Raw genomic sequence first — 7,197 nt, 5'->3', positions numbered from 1 at the left:
CCTCATAAAAGACACCTGGGCATTTCTCCCAGTCCATATCCTTTATGGTGTCTTTATCACAGCCTTGGATGGAATACGGTTTAGTATAAAGGCTGTTGTGTCCAGAGCATAGCCCCAAAGAGATATAGGAAGATATGTGTGACTCATCATAGACTGTACCATATCTAATAGGGTACGATTCCTCCTTTCAGATACACCATTCCACTGTGGTGTTTCAGGAGGAGTAAGTTGGGATAGAATCCCACACTCAGCTAGATAGTCACGAAACTCATGGCTAAGGTATTCACCACCTCGATATGATCAAAGTATCTTAATACCCTTGCCAAGCTGGTTTTGCACTTCATTCTTGAATTCTTTGAACTTTTCAAAGGATTCAGACTTATGTGTCATCTAATACACATAACCATATCTACTGAAGTCATCAGTAAATATAATGAAGTACCTATAACCACCTCTAGCAGCGACATTGAAAGGTCCACATACATCACTATGTATAAGTCCTAACAAGTCAATCGCTCTCTCGCTGTGTCCACTAAAGAGAGTCTTGGTCATCTTGCCCATTAGACATGACTCACATGTCTCATATGATTCAAAATCAAATGAGTCCAGCAAACCATTTTTATGGACCTGGGATAAGCGTTTGTCATGTTAGTTAGAGCTCTAGAGCCAATCATTTGATGATTGTATTATGGACTTGTTGTATCATATTCTTATATAAATAAAGGCATTTGTTTTTTATTATTATACTTACTTGTATTGGTGCCAAATAAACTAAGTATAATAGCATCCTTGAGTAGAAGGTTCTCACCTATATCAATCGGTTAGTTGAACCGATAGTGAGATGATATAGGGAACACTACTCTTAATCATTCCTAGTCGAGTGTTAACATTCAGGGACAATGTTAATGCAATAAGACTAGCATGTAGGTCAACTCGATAACTTGATCTCATAAGTCATGGATATAGAGATATCAAGTTGACACATGAGTATGCATTGGAGAATGTATACTGAATGACCCGCCATGAGAAAGTATCATGGATCGTTATATGAGTGTCATATACTTTCTCATGTGGCTATTAGTATGAATACTAGTCCTTAGACCTGAAGTCACCATGGTTCCCTAAATAAGAAGTTATGTACTTTGGATTCGTCAAACGTCACCCGTAACTGAGTGGACTATAAAGGCGATTACTGGGTATGTAATGAATTATGCAGAGGGATGTGAGTGATGTAGATGGGATCTATGCCTCCTATATGATGGGAGAGACATCGATATTCTTGATAGAGTGAGACCACGAAGTGCATGGCCATGCCCAAATGAGTCAATATGAGATATTGAGCTCATTTGATTTAGTGAGTCTACTTGGAGTTCAAGATTTAGATTGATTAGAGGATGACACGGTCTATGCTTCACATTGATCAATTTAGATGTCTTGGATAGAAGGACACTTGTCATATTTTATGAGGAATCACAATTAGTAGTCACAAAGTGATGTTGGATCTCAACATTCTTGTAACTTGGGTAGTAATGATGTGTTACTAGATACCGCTCAATACTTATGCTTCTAAATGGGTTTAGGAGCATTGTCAATGTTACAAGAACCTATAGGGTCACACACTTAGGGCAATTAGATGGAGATTAGGTTCATTTGATGAACCTAAAGGATTAGGTTCATGTGATGAACCAAAATTGGATTAAGAGTAATCCAAATTAGGCTAATTAAGTTGGACTCAATTTGGTTCATGTATTAGAAGAGGCTAATTTGGACTTAGACTCATTGAATTAATTTAATTCAATGAATATAGATTCATTAAATTAAAATTGACTTGAACTAATGGTTAGATTAGATCAACCAAGAGAAAGAAGTGGTCAAGTTTGACTTGACTTGAGAGGAAGATGAAAGGTCAAGTTTGACTTGACCATTTGCCACCTCATTGGTGAGTTGGCATTGAGTGGGCCAATGATGATGCTCCACATCATCATGGTTGCTTAAGTGAAGTGTCACCTCATGGGAGTTACCAACAGTTGTGACTCTTGGTATCCCATAGAGGTTACAAACCACATAAGTGTGGCCGGCCACTTTATTTTTGGATGAAGAGTTTTTCATTTGTGAAGTAACTCCATCTTCTTCTTCCTCTAGGTTTTCCTTCTTGCTCTCCCTCTCCTCCATTACTGATATCTAAGGTTGCAAGCACATCCTTAGAGGTTCTTCTCCATCTCTTTCTTGTGTGGATAAACATAGAGAAGTGTCTACTTTGACACTTTCGAGATCCGGCGAACCGAGGATAAGCGGGATTGCGAAGGGCTTTGCATCAAGGGTATATTCCTTCTCCTTTGTAGATCTACTGTAGATTGAGGTTTAGAAACTCGTACTCACAATGTTTTTGATATTTTAATCTTCATACGGATCCGGTGGCGGGGGTTTCGGGGTTTCCGCGACGCGAAAAAGCGGTTTTCGCGGCCCGAAAAACCCAACAGTGGTATCAAAGCCACGTGCGAAGACTTGTACGAGTTTAATTTGATTTTATATGAAAAATATAGGTTCTGTAACTTTCTATAAATTTTGGTTTTTTATAGTTTTTATGGGTATTTTTCTCGTAGAAACGAAGCACAAGTGTTTCGATACTTGTAGGCTTCGACTACCGAGAAGTTTTTTCCAAAACGACAAGGTTTCGCCCCAAATCTTTTTGGGACAGTGGGCTAAGCCGCTATTGGATCACTAAGGGACACTCGCGATGGTTAGATCGCGGGTAGGGGCGCTGCCCCTGGCCCCGCAAGGGGATTCGTTCCGCGATTGCGCCCGAAACCGCTAAACGAGACCGCCAGGAAATTTTACTCGTAAAAATTGTAAAAATTAGTATTAAAATTACAGAAATTTATGAAAATTACATAATTTAGAATTATGTATAATTTGTGATAGTCATGGCCCAAAAAGACCCAATCTGATTGGATCTGTGTTGTAATTCATATTACAGCATGCGCGCCGTTATTTGTGTTGTGCGTGTTATACATTTTATTTGCGACCTGCGCGTCGTGCCTTTTCTCCATTTATTCTTGTTGTAAATTAGTTTAGACTCGAATGTAACTCGAGTTTCAAAATTGTAATGTACAAAATTGGAGCGGTGGAAGGTCCACTCGAGACGGAGTTACGAGGAAGGCACGAGCAACACAAGGTGGTCAAAGGGAGGATCTTGAGAAGCTATTGACCCTAGGTTGACCATCCGATCTTCTCATTGGCTTGAGAAGATCGTAGTAGGGTCATGACTAATCACGAATTAATTTAATTAATTGTTTGTGTGTATGTGATGCATGATTAGTAATTAATTAGTGTCTAACGATTAGATTAGATATAAATCGTGTACAAGATGCACCCTTTCGATTAGAATAGATCTATCGCGTATTTGATACACATCGACGATTAGATTAGATCTAAATTGCGTCAACTCTAATGTCTACCGTGCCGTGATACCTATCACTACCTCGATCACATGTGTTGTTGAATCTGCCAAAGCAGAGCAACACATATTATCTTGGTAGGGTACGGAGGGACAATCTTGGTCCCGCTTATCAACGCATGGGCGAGTACAAACTCAATTAGATTGAGTATTCCTAGTTAACTCGGTTGAATCGAGTACAACTATAGGCATTCTTCCAACGGTTGGAAAGATAGGACATAATTCACATTTATATTAATTCTTGGGCGTATTAGCCAAAGCTAACTCAAGTTTTAATATAACTACGGATAATGATCCTATAAACAAGAGTTGCATAGAGATGTAATTGGTAAATCGTTACCTACCGATCATACTAAGTCTTGGGCGTATTAGCCAAATCTAACTCAAGGGTTAGTATGATGTGGATCTTGTCCCACATGAATTATAGAATTCAGTGGGAGCATCATTTAGTTAAAGGCCTAATTAAATGATTTAAAAGAATATGATATTTATTTTCTGCATTTTCTGTTGTAGATAACCATAACGTCGAATACGAACACCTTCTCTCTGCGATCTGTCCTTGAGAAGGACAAGATCAACGGAGCAAATTTCCTGGACTGGTACAGGAACTTGAGAATAGTTCTCACCCAGGAACGTAAACTGTATGTTCTAGAGCAGCCCATTCCGGAGGCTCCTCCTGCCAATGCCACGCGAGCAGATAAAGATGCTTACAAGAAGCATCAAGATGACGCATTAGATGTGTTCTGTCTAATGCTCGCGACCATGAACTCTGAGCTTCAGAAGCAACACGAGTTGATGGGTGCTTACGATATGGTTGAACATCTTCGTCAACTGTATCAAGGACAAGCGAGGCATGAGAGATTTGAGATCTCAAGGGCACTATTTCAGTGCAAGATGTCAGATGGGGCTCTCGTAGGCCCATTTGTACTCAAAATGATTGGGTACATAGAAAACCTACAGAGGTTGGGATTCCCGCTTGGCCAAGAGCTGGCCACTGACCTGATCTTGCAATCCTTGCCGGATAGCTATAGTCAATTCGTTCTAAACTACAATATGAACGAAATTGACAAGGCACTGCCCGAGCTGCTTAGTATGTTGAGAACTGCTGAGCTGAATCTTAAGAAGGCAAAGCCCCACTCTGTTCTGATGGTTCAGAAACACAAGGGCAAGGGCAAGCCCAAAGGCAAGGGAAAGTCCCAAGCCAAGGGCAAAGGCAAGGCATTAAAGCCTAAAGGAGAGGTCGCCAAGGATGCTACCTGTTTCCACTGCGGTCAGACCGGGCACTAGAAGAGGAACTGCAAGGTGTACCTGGAAGATCTTAACAAGAAGCGAAGTGAGACTTCCACTTCATGTATATATGTTATAGAAGTCAATTTATCTATTTCTTCATCATGGGTATTAGATACCGGATGTGCTTCTCACATTTGTACTAATGTGCAGGCGCTGAGAAATAGCAGGGCATTGGCTAAGGGAGAGGTGGACCTACGAGTAGGCAATGGAGCACGGTTGTTGCTGTTGCTGTAGGAACTTATCATCTATCTCTGCCCTCTAGGCTTATATTAGAATTAGATGAATGTTGTTATGTGCATGCATTAACAAAGAACATAATTTCAGTTTCTTGTTTGGACAAGAAAGGTTTCTCTTTTATAATTAAGGACAAATGTTATTCTGTTTATTTAAAAGATATGTTCTATTGTAGTGCACCTCTGATGAACAGACTCTACATTCTAGACCTTGAAAGCCCTATCTATAACATAAATACCAAGAGGTTCAAGTCAAATGACATGAACCAAACCTATCTCTGGCACTGTCGCTTAGGTCATATAAATGACAAACACTTATCCCAGCTCCATAAGGATGGTTTGCTGGACTCATTTGATTTTGAATCTTATGAGACGTGCGAGTCATGCCTACTAGGGCAAGATGACCAAAACTCCCTTTAGTGGGCACAGTGAGAGAGCGACTGACTTGTTAGGTCTTATACATAGTGATATATGTGGCCCTTTCAATGTCGCTGCTAGAGGCGGTTATAGGTACTTCATCACATTTACTGATGACTTCAGTAGATATGGTTATGTGTACTTGATGACACATAAGTCAGAATCCTTTGAAAAGTTCAAAGAATTCAAGAATGAAGTACAGAACCAGCTTGGCAAGAGTATTAAGATACTTCGATCAGATCGAGGTGGAGAATACCTTAGCCATGAGTTTCATGACTATCTAGCTGAGTGTGGGATTCTATCCCAACTCACTCCTCCTGGAACACCACAGTGTAATGGTGTATCCGAAAGGAGGAATCGTACCCGATTAGATATGGTACGATCTATGATGAGTCACACAGATCTTCCGACATTCCTTTGGGGCTATGCTCTAGACACGACAGCTTTTATACTCAACCGAGTTCCATCCAAGACCGTGATAAAGACACCATATAGGATATGGACTGGGAGAGATGCCCAGGTGTCTTTCATGAGGATTTGGGGTTGTGAGGCTTACGTTAGACGTCAAGTCTCAGACAAATTAGGACCCAAATCCGACAAGTGCTATTTTATTGGATATCCCAAGAAAACTAAGGGATATTACTTCTACATTCCCAATCAGCACAAGGTAGTTGTGGCAAAGACTGGGGTCTTTCTAGAAAGGGACTTTGTTTCTAGAAAGACTAGTGGGAGTACGTTTAATCTTGAAGAAGTTCAAGATGCGGACCATAGCACTGAAGCCTCAATGGAAGTTGAACTGGAACCACAAAGTGTTGTAGATGATGTTGTTCCACAAGGAGTTGAGGGACAACAACATGTTCAAGTAGACATACCTCTTCGCAGGTCTGATAGGGTACGTCATCAGCCTGAGAGATATTCATTTCTCTTGTCTGACCATGATGACGTTGTGCTCATAGAGGATGAGCCTACCACCTATCAGGAAGCTGTGATGAGACCAGATTCCGAGAAATGGCTAGAGGCCATGAGATCCGAGATGGAATCCATGTACACCAACCAAGTATGGACTTTGGTTGATCCACCTGAAGGGGTAAAATCCATTGGGTGCAAGTGGGTCTTTAAGAGAAAGACTGACATGGATGGACTTATCTATAAGGATCGCTTGGTAGCTAAAGGTTTCAAGAAGATTCATGGTATTGACTATGATGAAACTTTTTCTCCAGTAGCGATGTTTAAGTCCATTCGGATCATGCTTGCTATTGCAGCTTACCACGATTACGAGATCTGGCAGATGGACATCAAAACTGTGTTTCTGAATGGAAACCTACTCGAGGATGTATACATGACACAACCTGAGGGTTTTGTAGATCCACAGCATACTAGCAGAGTATGGAAGCTGCATAGGTCCATTTATGGACTAAAGCAAGCTTCTCGAAGCTGGAATCTTCGATTCCATGATGCAATCAAACGGTTTGGTTTCATCAAGAATGAAGATGAGCCTTGTGTTTACAAGAAGGTTGTAGGGGATATAGTTGTCTTCCTCATATTTTATGTGGATGACATACTACTCATTGGGAAGGACATCCCTTTGCTTCAGTCTGTCAAGACCTGGCTAGGGAGTTGCTTCTCAATGAAGGACCTAGGTGAGGCATCCCACATTCTAGGGATACAGATCTATAGAGATAGATCTAAGAGATTGCTTGGCCTAAGCCAGAGTACATATATTGACAAGGTACTCCTTCGGTTTGCCATGCAAAACTCCAAGAAGGGATTTCTTCCGATGTCACATGGAGTGAGTCTTTC

Source organism: Zingiber officinale, chromosome 7A (genome assembly GCF_018446385.1).
Source record: "Zingiber officinale cultivar Zhangliang chromosome 7A, Zo_v1.1, whole genome shotgun sequence".
NCBI classification, from domain to species: domain Eukaryota; kingdom Viridiplantae; phylum Streptophyta; class Magnoliopsida; order Zingiberales; family Zingiberaceae; genus Zingiber; species Zingiber officinale.
The sequence above is the reverse complement of the archived record's forward strand: the minus strand, read 5'-3'. Positions refer to the sequence as shown.